At 29.5% G+C, this 16,650-nt stretch overlaps 1 pseudogene; it reads right to left on the bottom strand.

Annotated features, from left to right (window-relative positions):
- Positions 1–4,696: 4,696 nt before the first annotated feature.
- LOC123227948 lies at positions 4,697–6,305 on the bottom strand (annotated as a pseudogene).
- Positions 6,306–16,650: the final 10,345 nt, after the last annotated feature.

Here is a 16,650-nt window from a genome sequence, read left to right as displayed (position 1 = left end):
ATCTCTTTAATATCGTAGCAATTATAATTAATCTTATTGGCGCTTTATCAAAACCTTGTGATATTTTTAGACATAAGCAAACTTATAAAGTTGTAGAAGCTTTTTCTGATGGTGAACTTTCAAGTGGAAGAGGTCTTAATTAATAGACAAATTTAAAACGTGTCGGTGATACTCGTTGGGGCTTGCATTATGGTTCATTAATAAGCATAACTTTGTTATTTTCATCTGTTATTGATGTTCTTGAAATTGTGGCAAAAGATGGGACAAACTTTGAGCAAAGATTCTAAGCAAAAAAATATACTGAAACTAATGCAATCATTTTACTTTGTGTTTAGTCTATTTATGATGAAGGATATACTTGGCTTTACAAATAAACTTTTTCAAACAGCACAAAGAAAAGACCAAGATATTGCAAATGCTATGAATTTAATTGAAGCGTGTAACCAAGTTTTACAAGTGATAAGAGATAATGGATGGGAGATTTTACTTAACAAAGTCTATTCTTTTTGTGTCAATCATGACAGTGATGTTCCAAATATGGATGACAAATTTTTTATCCAAGAGCAATTGCAACACAAGATTCAAGGTATCACAAATGTTAATCATTATCACATTGATGTATTTTATATAGTCATAAATATGTAACTTCAAAAGTTGAATAATCGTTTTAATAAAGTAAAGATGAAGTTGTTTATTTATTTGGCATGTTTATGTTTAAATGAAAATTGGGTTGCTTTTAAAAATCAAAAATTAATTTGTCTTACTAAATTTTATCTTGAAGAATTTTTTGACTTATATCTCATTGCACTTGATTCTCAATTTGATGTTTACATTTTGAATATACTCTCTAATGTCAAATTTATGGGACTGAAGATCTTGCAAGAGTGATGGTTGAAACTAAGAAGGATAAAGTGTTTCCATTAGTCTTTTTTTAATGAAATTAGCATTGATTTTACCAATTACCACTGCTAGTGTAGAAATAATTTTTCAGCAATGAATTTTATGAAAAATCTATTGCGAAATAGAATAAGTGATCAATAGTTAAATGATAGTGTAGTTGTATATATAGAAAATGATATATTTGATAGTATTAATAATAAAGTCATTATACAATATTTTGAAAAGATGAAATCACATAAAAAACAATTATAAATGTATTAGTTCATGAATATTTCATTAATACAAATGTTTGTTTATGTTTTAATTTAAAACATATTTATATTATTATAATATTGAACCCCCTAAGATTTATTTCTAGGTTTGTCACACAATAGTAAATATTATTATTAGTGAAAGCTACAGACAAAATCTCAAATTTTTATTAGTATAATTGACATATAATAAAACTATGTATACTTATAATAAGTAATAATTTGAGTATCAATTATGATATGACATCGTGATTAAATATTTATTATAAGACCAATCACATGGTAGTACATCTTCATTAAGATTCAAATTTATATAATCATGTGGCATCTAAATTTAAGAATAAAACTGTACGAACAAACAAATTATACATTTTTTTGTACAAATTGAGGTAGCCATTTGTGATTGGGGGATATGATTGTTTGTTTTTTTCTCTTATTTCACAATCATCTAATCAGATGCAAACACATTTGGTTATATTCGAAAGTTTATATAATTTATTTGTATAATTAATATTAATCCTAAATTAAAATAAAAAGTTTATATAAATAGTCTCTTTATATCATTTTAATGTAATGATAAAATTTTCTAATGATACAGTAACATATGTATAAAGCAATGTTATGTGAACCTATTTTTGGTACACAATTCATGTACACAATGATGTGTCATCATGTAATTAGATGATTTTAAAACATGTGTCATCATATGATAAAGAAACATTCAATCATATGATAACACTTCATCTATCTATACAAATTGTGTACCATTAATATACTTAAAATAAGAGGATCTTATATACAAGAAATACTTATATAAGATGTTTTGAAAACCATAAATTTTAATTTGTATACACAGATGTAAACATCAAATTGAGAATTATTAATAAGATGTTTCTTTAATGCAAATTTCAATTATTAATAAGTCTTCAGTTTTAAAATATTCATAAAAATACCCATATTGAACAATTAAAATTTGACTAATCAATTTATTATCCACTAATATTTAATTTACCGATGTATTCTCTAATAATTATATTTTATTATTTTCCCTTTTACTAAAAAAAAAAAATATTTTTTCTTATTTAATCCTTTTTCTTTTATCATGTTCAATTCTTTACCACTAATTGTCGGTTATCATTTTTTTCCTCTCTTCATTCACCAACATTTAATACCATCATTATCATCTTTTTCTCTTCTTGATATCTTCACCACTAATTATCAGTCATCCTCTTTCTCCTCTCGCCATCTTCACTGGCCACACCACTTTCAGTCGTCCTTCTTCTATAGAAATCTTCACCACCAACAAGAGTAGCCATCCTTCTCCTTCATTCATTCTTACCATTGATCATCCTTCTGCTTCTATCTTCTTCACCACCACTTTTCACTCTTCAATTTTCTAGGACAATTTGACAATAACCCTTTATTTATATTTACTTGAATAGTAGAATCAGCTAGATCAAAATTTATTGAAAAGAAATGAGTGGAAGAGAAAGGAAGAGGAAATCAAAGGTAGAACCAAAATTTTCGCTAAGGGGGCCCTCCATGCTCTATCATTGTTCACTAATCAACATATATTTTACCTTATAGTAACACTCAATCTAATATTAAATCTATAAAAAAAATGATGAATATGTTAAACCCAAAATATCAAAATATATCTAAGAAATTAATAACTAGTTACACGAAGTTAAGAACAAAAAGAGGGATTTGCATTATTCAATTTCAATAGAAAATATAAATGTCAATTCTCATATCTCAATTGCAGCAATAAACTTTCTTTGAATCCCTCACTATCAAAATTTAATTTACAGACGAGACAACAAAAAGCAAAATTGAGTAACTCCCAGGCCCCATCTCTATTTGACCTCTTAAATTTCTACAAAATCTCAAGAAAATAACAAGCCTAACCTAGACAAGATGAAAAAACAATCGGATGCAAATATTTTAGGGTAGCATTTGTGCTATAACAAATGCTGAGTTTGAGTGTGTTAGAACTTTAAACTGCAACTCATGGTGTTTCATTAAGCTACACCTTAAAAAAAAGTCCATAGACAATTATATTATTCACAGTTATGCACTTCCTCATTCATCATTATATTAAGTGCCAAATCAATATGCCATGAACCACGTGCTCCTTTCAATAAGTTGTCCAATTGCACTCTTATTAAGGTTCATGTATATTCGTTCACAGCGAGAAAAAACATCCAATACAAAAGCTTTCCATTCACAAAATCCTATTAATAATAAAGGACAATCAACCGGTGAAATTTCATCAGAATTCATAGGCACAAAAACTACAATTATGTCCAGCATTTCCTCATTAATTCCAAAAACACTGAACCATTCAAGATGCTCCAACATAAAATTGTTATATAAAAATGAAAAAAAAAATACTTGGAAGCTGTAACTAGGAGCAATAGAACAGCCACTTATCAGATGAGTAACGAGGGAGACTTAGTGAAGAATGGGATTGCAACTTGGGCCTAAGAATTCTTGGAGCGACAGAATTGGAAGATGGGATTTGGTGAATAGGTTAGGGTTTGGAAATTGAGTTTTTGGGCTTGTTTATATTTTGAAAAAGAAAAACTTAGTAAGGGTGGGTCTTCATTAAAATTTTCATAAAACAATTTGGAGTTAAGGGTGGGCCTAGGCCTTTCCTAAGATGGGATAATGGAAAAAAATAAGTGAAAGAAAGAAGAATAAAAAAGAGATGCTTAGGTTGTTCTTAAATTTCCTCTATTGAGGATTTGTTGTTCCCTTTTTATATACCTTTAATTATAGAGGAAAAAAAGAGAAAATTATGTATTTTAAAAAGGTAAATGGTCACACTTTCAAAGATAAAAATCTAAATAGAATTTTAGATGTAACTGTTTAATATTTTTAACTAGTTAATATATAGAGATAATCATCCAACAATTTAAAACTAGATATTGTTGAAATTTCGTCGTCTTTACACTTTAATGTCAGTTGGATTAAGAGCATGCAGAAAAGTCAGAACGAGCCGTACACATGGATATTATCAAGGATTATTTAATATTTGTCATACGTAGAAGGTTGTTGCAGATGTGAAAACAAATTAATATTAGCCTCATGCTTTTGACCATTCAAATGCTATATCCTTACTAAATTTAAATGTTAATTACGTATCAACATCGGAAATCCAAATCTTGCATTGCCACGACATCATTTTGCTGGAATAGCATTGATCTTACAACGCCGTGCATTAAAATATGGTGACACATATTTTCATTAATACTTGGAAACTCATATAATAAAAAAAACAACTTCATTTATTTATTAGATTCCAACAAAAAGATTGCAAGAACCAACTTATGTTTAATTTTATAACTATTAAAATATCACAATAATTTTTTTTACACCAAATTTTGAGTACTTAATTAAACATTCATATGATCTATTTTCATATGATTGAATATTTATCTTTAATTTAATTATTCAATCACATAATTACATATTACTTAAATATATAATTGAATACTTAACTCTTGAAGGGGCTCATGATTTTATTGATACTCATATTATGCCTGGAATAATTAATATTAAACTAGTGTGAAAGAACTGGAATGCTTTGTTCATTCCTGAAGAAGTTATCAGGATCAACCTTAGTCTTAATCTTCACCAATCGCTCGAAATTACCCTCGAAATACTTGATTCCATAAACTCTTCCTTCCAAGTAGCTCCCATTTCCATTGTGATTGATCCCCAAATCAATATCTCTATAATTCAGAAACGCCTGCCTCGGATTCTTGGACACAAATGGAGTCATGTGATTATAAAGCTCTCGAATCAACCCCAAATAAAAGTTTGCCGCCTCAGTCCCCGATTCATTCCAGTCCACTAAGTACTGAATCTTCCATAAGTTTCCAGCTCTATGCGGAAATGGCGTCGCCGTCGCGGCAATCTCCTCCATTCGACCACCGTAAGGATTGAATTCCAGCACTGGCGTCTCTAGTTCAATCATTCTCTTCCATATTCCTTCCAGGCCGTCTTTAGGAATCGGCTTCCTCACATAATCCGACTTTCTCTTCAGGAAACTCAGCGCCGGCGCACGATTTAGTAAAACATTTGTTGATGTTCCGGAGGGAAAACCTCTCCAGAAAACAACTGATTCAAGCCAGCTCGATTCGACGCAGTCAGACTGAGTTAACCCCAGTTGAGGAAAGCTCTTTTCCATGATTGAAAGAAGTTTCTCAGAGCCACCGAGATAAAAGCCCCAGAAGTTCCCCCTCACAGTCTTATTAACCACGTCTAATGTGAGTCTGACGAAGAGCTCTTGAGGAAATTTGTACGCGACATGTTGCCATTGATCCACAATCTCAGTTAGATTGTGTGATTCTAAAGTTCTTCTAACCAGAAACGAAGTCACTGTTTCTGGAACTGGAACAAGATTGATTTTATAAGCAATAATGGCTCCGAAACTGGCTCCTCCTCCTCCTCTGATAGCCCGAAACAAATCTTCCCCCATGGATTTTCTATCCAGAAGCCTTCCACAGCATCAACAAGCCTTGCATCGACGATATTATCGACAGTGAGCCCGTATTTTCTCATCATGTTGCCATATCCTCCGCCGCTCATGTGTCCACCAACACCCACTGTGGGACAAACCCCGGCCGGTAAGCCATGAGTTTTACTTTTCTCCGCAATTTTATAATAAACTTCTCCAAGAATCGCCCCCGGCTGAACCCAGGCAGTGTTGTTTTCAATGTCAACATCAACGGCGCGAAGATTAAACATGTCGAGGACGAAGAAAGGGACTTGGGAGACATAAGATAAGCCCTCGTAGTCATGGCCGCCGCTTCTGATTTTCATCTGCAGGCCCTGTTTCCGGCCACAACTAACCGCAACCTGGACGTGGGATTCATGCAATGCAGTGATGATAAGGAAAGGTTTGGGAGTTGAAGTTGAGTTGAAACGGAGATTCCGGATGTAGGATTGCAATATGGAGGTAAAGGAGGTATTTTGTGGGATGAAAATGGCGGGGGAGATTGGATGGGAGGGCTGAGAATGGTTGAAAAGACAATGGAGGAAGTTTTCATGGACAGAACCAGAAGTTACTCTCCATGAAAAGGATGAAAAGAGAATGAGAATTATCGAAAACAATGAAAGTTTCGGAGTAATTGTAAAATTTTTCATTGTAGATATTATGCATGTGTGTTGTATTCTTGGGTTCTTGCCTTGTATATACAGGCTGCGTATGGCTCATATATAGTACTTTTCTTTTGGTTTGCCTGTGAATAAATCTTGTTAGCATATTCACGTTATATATTAAAAACTTAATAAATTAATTATAATTTTCATAATTATTTATTAATTTTTTAAGATAAAATTACAATAAAAATACATTTATTTTAAGTTAACAAAACAATTAATAGAAGAATTTTTCAAATAATTATATTTTAGTATTATTTTATTATAATGATTAAATATAATAATTATTTATACTTATCAATTTTAATTAAATATAATAATAATTTATATATTAATCTTTTAGTATGGTAATTTTTCATTTTTGTAAAAAAATATTATTCAAACTAAATACATCCTAGAGTTATGAGAAATGCTATATGTTAGAGTTGGCAAAATTTGGTAATAGATGTTAACTTGATACTACATGATACAAAAAAAATTGGGTTAGGGTTTTGATTTTTTTACACAAAAAGTATTTCAAATAGGGTTAGGGTTGACCCTTAAAAATTTGGATCAGGTTTGGATTAACATGAAACCAACTTGAATTAATCCGAACTAACTTAAATATTTTCAACAAATTATTGTATAACATGATATCAAGAAGGAATGAATATTATTTATTTTCTTTATTTGACAGAATAAATTTCAATACATAATTTATATTTTCTAATTCAAATAAACAAAGAAATTGATATTACATCACGAAATACCAAGTTTACATCACTCATTCATTCCTTCTTCAAATATTATATAAGTTAGGTAGATATTTATTATTTTTTGATAAATTTTAGATATCTATTTAGAGGAGCTAGCCTTAGGTTAGGCCTTTTGCCAAAATTTTATCATCTTCTACTTTATAACTCATTCATTGCTTCTTGTCTTGTATATATAGGCTGCGTATGGCTCATATATAGTACTTTTCTTTTGGTTTGACTGTGAATAAATCTTGTTAGCACATTCCCGTTATATATATATTTTAGTATTCTTTTACTGTACTCAATTATATAAAATAATAATTTATATTTATTAATTTTTATTAAATATAATAGTAATTTATTCATTAATCTTTTAGTATGGTAATCTTTTATTTTTGTGAAAAAATATTACTTAAATCAAATACATCCTAGAGTCATGAGAAATGATGTGTTAGAATTGACAAAATTTGACACGATCTATTAACCTCGATATGACACGATACGAAAATAATTAGATTAGGGTTATGATTTTTTTACACGAATAATAGTTCAAGTCAAGTTATGGTTGAACAAAGCCAACTCGAATTAATCCGAACTATCCCGAATATTTTGAACAAATTATTGTATAACATGATATCATGAAAAAATCTCCGATACTATTTATTTTCTTTATTTGACGGAAAGAGTTTAAATATATAATCTATATTTTCTAATTCAAATTAACAAAGAAATTGATATTACAGCACTAAACATCAAATCTGCATCACTCATTCATTGCTTCTTGAAATATTGTATAGATTAGCTAGATGTTTATTATTTTTTTGATAAATTTTGGATATCTACTTGGAGGAGTTACTCTTAGGGCTTTTGCCAAAATCTTATCATCATTCTACCATAAACATTCATTCTAATTTAATAACTTTTTTTAATATACTTGTAAAAACTATTAATTAATATTAATAGTTTACGTATTGTCTTTTTATATGATTAATTGTAAGGAAAACTAACAAAATATCATAAGAAAAAACCTAAATAAGTTTATAACTTCAACTTTGAATTTAACGATTAATTATCAAATATTTAAGAAATTTAATTTTAATTCATATGATGAATGTAATTATCATAAATATAAAAAGAAGTCAAAGTATATGAATATGACACATCTAATATAATAATTTCAACAAAAAAACTATAAATGTTTTTTTTACAAGTCTACAAAAAAAAGTTATTAAATTAAAATGAATGTCTTTGGGTAATGCAAATTTAATATTTGGTAATACAATATTGATTTTTTTGTTGATTCGAATTAGAGAATAAAGATTTTGTGAATTGATATTCTTTCTATCATATATAAGAAAATAAAAATATTGAAGATTTTTTACTGTTATGATGTTATGTAATATTATATTTAAAATTTTCAGATTAGTTTGAGTGAATTCGGGTTCACTTCACATTAACTTGAACACGATCTGATTTTATGGAAGTCAACCCGAACCTAACTCAAACTATTTTTCATATTGAAAATCATAACGCTAACCTAATTTTTTCATGGCATATCGTATTAAGTTAACGAATCATGTCAAATTTTGTTAGGTTTAACATATAATAAAACTATGCATACTTATAATGAACACTAATTTGAGTATCAATAATAATGTATCACTGTGATAACAAAAATATGTGTACATATTTTGAGAACACAAAATGAGTATATAAATAATATATGATTATATAATTAGGTGATTTTAAATTAAAAATAAAATAATACTTTATATAATAACATATTATTTATATATTTATTTTATGTATTTAAAAAATATATACATATAATATTACTCATTATAATATCGAATCAAATGATAATACATTTAAATTTAAAGAAATGCTTACGAGAAGGAGAAGAAGTCACAGAAATACTAACGGGAAATGAAAAAATAAATAAACAAATATTGTGGATTGGAAAAAATTATATATTTTAAATATTTTTTATTTTTTTTAGTTTGTGTTAATTAAATGTCAGTGCATGTGTAACTTATTATAATTATTATTTTATAATCTAACAATATTTCATCTGACTTCAACAATTTGAAGTTAATATATTAATCTTTGAATCAAATATTTTGATGGTTTTAATATAAGTCAAATATGATAAAAACGTACACAAAAGAACAATTTCAACTTTATGTGCAAACATGAAAAGTCCACCACTTTTTGAGATAATATTATGTATGGTGTTTTCAAGAGTAATAGTATTTATATAAATTAATTATATAGTTATATTCATATATATATTATGTGATAATATCTAATTTAATAATTTTATAGTGAAAAATAAAATAAATAATTATATTATCTAATTATAAAAAATTACTTCAATTTATATAAATAAGTTATAGATAATTTTTATTTTATTTTAAATTATTATTGAGAAATATATACAAATTAATTATACAATCATATTCATGTATACATTTTGCGGTAAAATCTGATTTAATAATTTTGAAATAAAAAAATTATATTACTTAATTATAAAATATTATTTTAATTTATATAAATAAATTATTGTTTCTCCGTATAATTTTATTTTATTTTAAAATTGTTATCAACAGAAAAATAAATTCGGTTATTGATGTAACCACTACTTAGAAATGTGTAAGCTTTTATCAAAAGAAAAATAAAGTCGGTTATGTTGTTTTTATTCGACCAAGAAATATAATATAATCTTAACCTGGATTTTGATTTGATTCTCATCCCATATTAGGGCACATGCATGAATAATATTTATGTGGTCAATTGTTCAATATAGAAAATGTCAATCTTTTCATTCCACCGAAAATAAGAAGAAATCCATAAAATAGCTTCGACTTGCATCATGTATGACTATACTTGGGGGATGTAAATCACATATGGTAAAAACTTTATAAAAAAATCAATGAAATTCATGTTCAATTTTCTATTGTTAGATTCTAATCTTCTTTAATCACAATAACACTAACACAATTAAACGAAATCACAATCTATTTTACAAATAAATTGTAGAACCAAAAATCTTTAAATGTATATCTCTAACATCTCAATTATCAATACAAATACAAGTAAATCTTTACATCCCTTAAACAATAGAAGATGGAAATGAACAATGAATTACCTTTTTATCCATTAATTGCATGACCTTTGAATCATATAAATAATATTGGCGCTCCAAGACATATCTTATTTACATTAACTTTTGAAATATATAGTACATTCAAGAGCTATATATGACTAGATGTGATACAGTATAATATATGGTCAAAATTATAAGTTTTATGTGATACAGTATAATATACAACAAAATATATGATGTTATATTTGTTTGCATGAGTTATGCATATCACCCTCCCTCAAGCCTAACAAGTTTTGCAAAAACTATTAACTTGTTCGTTAAGAGTTGAAATCTGGTTTTGGACATCGACTTAGTGAGAACATTTGCAATTGGTGGAGGAAAAATATCACACCTTAAGGAGCCCTTGTTGGACTTGATCTCTAGCAAATTGGAAGTCAATCTCTAAGTACTTAGACTGTGATGGAAAATAGGATTCAAGGTGAGATATGTAGTCGATAAATTATCACACTAAATAATAGGAGTCGATGTAATAAAAAAACCAATTTCATGAAGGAGAGACTTGAGCCATATAATTTCCAAGGCACATGTTGCAACTACCTCATACTGAACCTCTATTGAGGACCAAACAATTATTTGTTGTTTCTAACAACTCCATGAAATTAAATTAACGTCGAAGTAAATTGCAAACTCGATGGTACTTTTTCTGTCATCTAGATTGTTGCCCTAGTTGGCATCACAATAACCAACAAGATCAAAATTGCATAGTTTACGAAGGAGCAAGTAATGACCGATAATGTCATGTAAATAATGCAAGATCCACTTAACACTTTGCCACTAAGATTTACAGGGCTGATGCATGTATTGTAACACTTGATTAATAGAGAAGGCAATTTTGGGTCTTATGATACACAAGTATTGCAGGCTATCAACCCTCTACCACTACAATGTTGGATTATCAAAGGCTTCAGAATCTTTATGCACAAATTTGATGGTAGGACACGAAGGAGTAGAAACAAATTTGGCAATGCTCATGCTTGCTTTATCAAGATGATCTTTAATGTATTTCTCTTGAGATAACAAGAGCCCATGGTGTAGCCAACTAACCTTAACACCAAGAAAATAATTCAACAAACCAAGGTCTTTAAGAGTAATGTCTTGTTAAAGCTGCTTGATGGCATGAGACAAAAAAATAGCATTGCTATAAGTGAGAATAAGATCATCTACATAGATGAGACAATGTGTCATATTGTGCCTTGTCTATAGCAGTAAAGTGAAGTATCAACTTTGGAACTAATGAAGCCAAACCGATGTAAAAGAGTGGTAATATAAGACAACCATGCCTTTAGTGCTTGTTTCAGGCCATAAAGAGACTTGTGGAGGTAATAGACATGATGAGGTTTCAGTGGATCAATATAGCCTTGAGGTTACACCATGCATATGGTTTCATCAAGTTAACCATGTAAAAAGGCATTAGAAACATCTAATTGCGTGATATTCTAGCCAAAGGATACTGCAAGTAAGAGAGAGAGCCAAATTATAAATAGCTTAATTACTAAACTAAATGTCTGAAAGTAGTTGATACCATGGCGTTGATGAAACCCTTTTGCAACAAGTTATGCCTTAAAGGGATTGATAGTACCATCAAGATTCTTCTTAGCTCAAAACACTCATTTGTTGACAACTATATTAAATGCGTTCCCTTAAGGGACCAAGTCCCATGTGCCTTGGGATAAAAAAGTTTCAATTTCTTCACTCATTGTATCATGCCAGATTTTGTGTTTGAAAGCTTTGGCTATTTAGGGCCAGTGGTGAAAGATTTAGGTTTCAAGTTCCCCAATTTTTCACTAGTAACCATGAGATGAATATTTTTCTCGGTTGACCAAGGTGATGGAGAGGAGTTGGGCGATTGATGTTGGAAATATTGAAAGAGATCCATAATTAAATCCAATCCTGGTGGACTTAGATTATGGCAATCAAAGGCTTGGGGCAACGTTAAAGCCATTGTTAGGGTGAACAAGGATGATTGATTACTAAGTGGTGTGGTGTTTGTTGTAGGCGGATGCAATGGGAAATGAAAAGGACTAATTGGAAATGGACTGATATAATTAGGAATGGTTGAGTTATTCATTCTATTGCCACTATCAATTGATCCTTTGAATGGAAATACTAGTTCATCAAAAAGAACATGTTGTGAGTAATAGATTTTGTTATCAATAGTGTCAAAACAAAGTTATCCTTTATAAACTTTATTGCAACAAGAAAAACACACTGTTTGGAACTAGGAGATAATTTGGTTTTGGTATATGGATGCATCCAAGGGTAACAAGCACAACCAAAGATTTTAAGTTTAGCATAATTCAGTTTTTCATGAAACAATTTTTGGTATAAAGAAAGATGACTAGTATGTAGTGTGGAAAGACGATTTATAGTGTAAACAATAGCTTCAAAAGCGTAGTCCCAAAATTGCATTGACAAATTAGTATGATTTAAGAGTGCAAGATTAGTTTCAACAATATAGGTATGCTTTTTTTTGACATAGTCATTTTGTTCTAGCATGTATGGACATGATCATCATTGAGAAATATCATTGTCAGTAAGATAATTTCGCATGGCCTGAAATTCTCCACCCTAGTCAGATTGAAAACTTTTAATAGGACAACCGAAATACTTTTCAAGAATACAATGAAATTTAATGAAACAACTAAGTACCTCAGGCTTGTACTTAATAAAAAATATCCATGAATATTTGCTAAAATGATCATAAAATATAACATAATAACTAGCACTATTTATTGAGAAAACTATAGTACGACCCCAAATGTCTGAACAAGCTAATTCTAATAGAGCGAAAGCATTAAAATTAGAGGATAGGAAAGGTAATATGAAGGCTTTAGTAATGCTACAAGCATGAAAACGAGTACTAATATCATTAGCAAAATTAATATTAGAGTACCACAAGACGTGTTTAACAATTGGGATTGAAGCATGCCTAAGGTGCGATTGACAAGGCATAAGACAAGGCTTTGCAACCACTAGAAGAGGACTAATATAGCTGTCACTCCAGCCTTTGTACAGGATTGCAAAAAATTCCAAATCCTTAATAAAAAAAATAACAGTAAAAAATTCAAGAGAAACACAATTAGCATGAGTAAATGCATTAACAAAAAGTAAATTTTGACAGACAGATGAAACATAAAGAATATCTTGAAAACAATAGAGCTTGGAATTAAAAGAGAATGTATTGGAACCAATATGAGTGATTGGAAGTGTTTTACTATTACTAATAACAAGCTCTTTCGGTCTAATATTTTCTGAATGAATGGGTAGGTTTTTCATGTCATTGGTCAAGTGATGAGTGGTATTGGAATCAACAACCAATGGTTTGGAGGTACTGGAAAATATATTAGAAGCATAGGCATCTTGCATGTATGGGGAAGGACACTATTTTCAAACATTATCGACACAATTACAATTATAACATGGTAAGCACTACCACTTGAAAACTGATTGGAAAATTGATTGGGTAGACCAGATGAGAATCAACCCTCATAAATTTATCCATATGAGATTTGTTTGTTTTAATACAAGACCTCTGTCTCTATTATTGGATTGATGAGAAGTGTAATAAGCTGAAGGAATAATGATGTTGGATTGCATAGAGTCTTTTGCCAATTAGGATTCTTTACTTAGTAATAGACCTTAGAGATCATCGAAGGACACAATAGTAAGATGCAACCCAACACTGCAAACAAATAAATGATATGTTAGTCTAGGGCCTGATAATATCGCATCAACAAAGTCTTTTTCATCTACTAGATGATTGAGGGCATGTAATTGATTGAAAAGAGTTTTAGCCCATTGTATATACTTTAGAATGAGATCATTGTCTCAGTGAAGATTATTCAATTGAGTCTTCAATTGCAACACCTACATTTTAGAACTAGATGCATATGTCTGAGCAAGTTTTGTGAAGCCTCCCTTGCTAAGAAAACGCCAATAACTTGAGGCAAAACTGTTTCAGAGAGAGAAAGTTGATTATCTAGCTCAAAATGAGTTGATCTTGGTTAAATCATGATGTGTAGGCAGGATTGACTTTTGTCTCATTAATTAATTTTGGTGGTGGAGATTGACTACTATCAATATGGTGAGCCATGATATCCATGAACAAAGGCAAGAGTTAAGTCTACCATAACAAGTAATTAGAGAATGATAGTTTCAAGGGTAAAAGGTGAGTTATATTCAAAAAATGAGCAAACGTTGGTGTGAAAGAATTTATTATATTCATGATTGCTCTACTGTCAGTCATGGAAACAAAAAAGAAAGAAAGTTGTTAAGCCTTAAAAGGTTCTGATACCATGTAAATAATATCAGTGCTCTAAGACATATCTTATTTACATTAACTTTTGAAATATTTAGTACACACAAGAGTTATATATGGTTAGATGTGATACAGTATAATATATGGTCAAAGGTATGAGTTGTATGTACTATAGTATTTTTCCGCATGAGTTGTGTGGATCAAATCAATGGTAAGATGTATGGCATGTGCAACAAGAACCTAAATAAGTCAAATCACCTCAAAGGGAATTTTATATGCAAGTTTAATCTTTTATACTTTTAATTGATTGAATACGAAGGTTAAAATCCTTGATTCAAACTCAATTAATTAGAACAAAATTTAATCAAATAGCTTAGATCGAATCCAACCCTATTTATAAACCCCATATGCTAGTATTGATTATAATACAAAGTGCACTTCTATTAACTCTATTTTATAAACCCCCTCTAGTTAGTAATGATTCATAATTTTATAATAATTAATAAATAATGAAAATATGAAAATCAAAATATTAATAAACCCTAATTCTAGTGTCTAAATTTATCATATAGAGCGCAATAAACCAATTTTTACTATTTCTAAATGTTAAAAAAATTTGCTTTCTACCTCAATCCTTAAGTGGTTAGCTTTAAATTTGAATTAAATGTTTGAGGGTCATAGTCTCTGTACACATAAATTTTGGTTAATATTAAAGTTTTATTTCTTGATAGTATTTACAAATCTTTAAACCCTAAATTATGTGTCAACTCTATGGTAAGATAGGGCATACCATCTTACAGTGTTATCACACATTTGATATCATTTTCTTAGGTAACCCATATATTACCCTAAGGCAACATTTTATTGCTAATACTGTTCCAAGCACAATAGACTTGCCTATATACTCTTCTACAACCAAACAACCACCACTGAATACATAATATCACTCTTCATAGCATAACCAACCTAATCCACAAGGCTTTGTCTCACAACAAACATATCACCATAATTAGCAAAACACCCTTTACACTCCCTAAGTAAACACATCACCCTATACCCCTCAATTACCTTAAGTACCTTTCTTAAATAGCATGCCCTACACTTGGATGTTGTGGACAAAATTCAAGAACCAGTATAAAAGCTCTATAGGCCAAGACATGAGTTGGTATATGGATTCAAGAGCCTTAGACCATGTCACTTATAAGGTGGATCAACTTGTTGTTAAAGAAAAGTATATGGGAAATCAACATCTACAAGTGGGAAGTGGTGAGTGTTTGAGGATTTCTCATAAAGGTTCAAAATTTTTATCTACTTCATATTCTAATAGATTTCTACATCTTAAAAACATGTTATCCCTACCTAGAATAACTAAAAACTTGCATATAAAAATTTACTAAAGATAATAATGTCATTGTTGAGTTCCTAAATGATTGTTGTTTTGCTAAGGACAAGGACATCAAGATTATGTTGCTAGAAATGACACTTAAAAATGGGTTATATCAATTGTAGTTTCCCGTTGATAAGTACAATATAGTAAAATTTCAAATTAATGATGTATCTTGTTTGTTTTTTGATAAAATTAAGGATTTTACTGTCGACAAAGCATATGAAAATTTTGTTTTGAGTTATGATAATATTGTTGAATTACATACAAGTTATTTTACAAATTAATAAAATTGATATTTATGTTTGACATAAAAGATTAAGTCATCCATGTGAGAAAACTATGAAATATATGTTTAAAACTTTGAATCTTAATTTTTATATGTCTGATCTCTCTTTCTATGAGAATTGTCACTTTGGGAAGCACAAACATAGTCATTTTCTTATTTCTAACATTAAAGTATCAAAATTCTTAGAATTAGTTCATAGTAATTTGTGAGGACCAACTTCTATAATATCTAGAGAGGGATTTAAATATTGTTTGCACTTTCTAGATGTTTATACCAAGTTTATATAACTATTTCCCTTAAGAAATAAAGTTGAGGCCATGTATGTTTTTAGATAGTTTCATAAGTTTGTAAGGAAGCAATTTAAAGAAAAACTTAAAACCATACAATTTGATTGAGGAGGTGAGTATAGAACACTTGTTCCATATTTTTAAGATAATGGGATCAATTTTGAAGTTTCATGCCCATATACTCACCAATAGAATGAACGCAAATATAGTTA

The sequence above is a fragment of the Mangifera indica genome, chromosome 10, assembly GCF_011075055.1.
Source record: "Mangifera indica cultivar Alphonso chromosome 10, CATAS_Mindica_2.1, whole genome shotgun sequence".
Taxonomy (NCBI): domain Eukaryota; kingdom Viridiplantae; phylum Streptophyta; class Magnoliopsida; order Sapindales; family Anacardiaceae; genus Mangifera; species Mangifera indica.
Note: the sequence above shows the minus strand (reverse complement) of the source record. Positions and strands in the feature narration are given on the sequence as shown.